This window comes from Octopus sinensis, linkage group LG6 (genome assembly GCF_006345805.1).
Source record: "Octopus sinensis linkage group LG6, ASM634580v1, whole genome shotgun sequence".
NCBI classification, from domain to species: domain Eukaryota; kingdom Metazoa; phylum Mollusca; class Cephalopoda; order Octopoda; family Octopodidae; genus Octopus; species Octopus sinensis.
In genome coordinates, this window is record NC_043002.1 from 29,637,370 (window position 1) to 29,639,869 (window position 2,500).

A 2,500-nucleotide genomic window follows, 5' to 3' on the forward strand; every position below is an offset into this window, starting at 1 on the left:
CTCTCTCTACACACACACATACATATACATATAACATATACATATAACATATACATATATCAATCTCTCTCTTTCTCTCTATGTATATATATATATATATATATATATATATTATAATATATATATATATATATATATGCCTGTGAGTGTGTGTGTGTATTGGTTTGGGGTGGTTGTTCTGTGTACCAAATTCGTTCACTAGGCATTGGCTCTTCGGCCTGGGCTATAGTGGAAGGCACTTGCAGAAGGTGCTTCGCAGTGGAACCGAACCCAAAACCATGTGGCTGCAAAGCATGCTTCTTAACTACGTATAAAGAAAAAGACAGATAGTGATGGAAACAAAGAATGAATGAAGGAAGGAAGGAAGGAAGGAAGGAAAGAAGGAAAGAAAAATAAAAGAATTGAAAAGAAAGGAAGAAGAGATTACATTGGCCGCGTGTGATCCGAGCGTTGAGGATTGTTCGTTGGTTCGATCTAATAATGTCGGTGGAGTACAGTGGCTTGGAATTTTGTAAATTAAGTCCAGAGATATCTAATCTTTCAGTTTTTGTCTTCTCTCCCCATTATTAATGTCTTAATTACACGAATGTAAATAAATTGCAAGCGACATAATATCGAGAACAAGAAAAAATTGGACATTTGTCAACGAACATTCAGCAAAAATAACAACAGAAACATCAGCAAAAACAATAACAATAACAACAACAACAACAATGACAACAACATTGGAAACGCTAATACCACCAACAACATTAATAAAAATGGCGAGAACGATAATAGCATTGATGATTATAACATTACATTCCCTAATGTTTAACCCACCATCTTGTCATTTTTTTTTCATTATTGCGTAATTTTGCCATAATGATCATCATACACATCAATATTCTTATCAGCGTTATCGTCATCATCATTATCAGCATCATTGTCATGGTGGTGATGTTGTTGTTGTTGTTGGTGGTGGTGGTGGTTATAGCTTTCACCGACGTCGTCGTCAACTTCAATCTTCGTCTCCATCGCCGTCGTCATCGTCGCAGTCGTCGTCTTCGACATCATCCTTTTCATCATCATCATCATCAGCAGCAGCAGCATCCTCATCATCATTAACACTCACACTACTACCACCATCATCACCACCACCACCACCACCACCACCACCACCATCATCATCATTACCATCACCACCACCACCACCCGCATCATCATGATCATCGTCATCATAATTATCATCATCATCATAATAATAATCATCATCATCATCATCTACATAATGCATATATGACCTCTATCACAGACATCACTGATGCTATCTACCTGAATACTATTATGAAAGCAATCACCATTAACATCATTACATTTGACATAGTAATCTTTACTAAATTGTTATTACTAACTTTAGCATTAGTTTTCTTATCACAAATCTACCGATTATCCCCACTAACATAGCCATCAATTTTCATAACAAGTACCAAAATCATAACACAAAATACAATCGTAATCTTCAATAATCATAGCAATCATGGGTAGCTGTGTAGTAAGAAGCTTGCTTTCCAGCCACATGGTTCCGGGTTATTTAGCATCAGAAAGAATAGGACTTGTCTGGCCCTTTGAAATTACCAGTATAACTCATTTTTGCCAGCCAAGTTGATTGAAACAACGTGAAATAAAGTATCTTGGTCAAGAACACAATGCGATGCGCTGCCGTGAATCGAACTCACGACTTTACGATTGTGAGCCGAATACCTTGACCAATATATTCGCTCCATTTTTTATTTTCTTTCTTCTTGCTGTTCCTTTCTTTCAAGCTCTTCTACCCTTTCTCTCGTGTATTTCTATAATGTTGTTCGTTGTCATATTGGTTCCATTGCTTCCTTGTTGTTTCTGTTAGTTTTAATATAATTATTATTCTTTTAGTTGTTGTTATTGTTGTTGTCATCATCCCTGCTGCAGCTACAGTTGTTTCCGTTGCTGTTGTAGCTGTTGTTGTGGTGGTTGTGGTTGTTGTTGTTATATGCTAATGATAATCATAACTGATGTTTCCTTTTTAGTTGCTCTTGTAGGATTACTCGGTGAACCGGAAAATAAAAGTATATTCATTCCAGAAAACAAAGTACAAAATAACAAGTATAAATACGGGCCAGAATGGTTCTGTGTAGATGGCCACTCAGTTCTCTAGAAATGGCAACCAAATTTACCTCGGATCATACTCTACTGTCATGAAAAAGGAAGGACTCTTTTGATAAGGCAGTTACCTTTTTATCGAACTGTCCGAATAACAACGATTTGAACGGAGTAATCCAATGATAAATAACAAAAACTACAATAAACTGTAGATGTATCACTGCGCAGGGTAACATATATACATACATAAAGAAATTTATTCCGTATATACACAGGATACACAGACACACATACATGCACACATACACATATATATGAGGTGAGTTTGGAGGGATATATTTTCTGATCGGATACCATGATAACTCAGTTATGTTCCAGT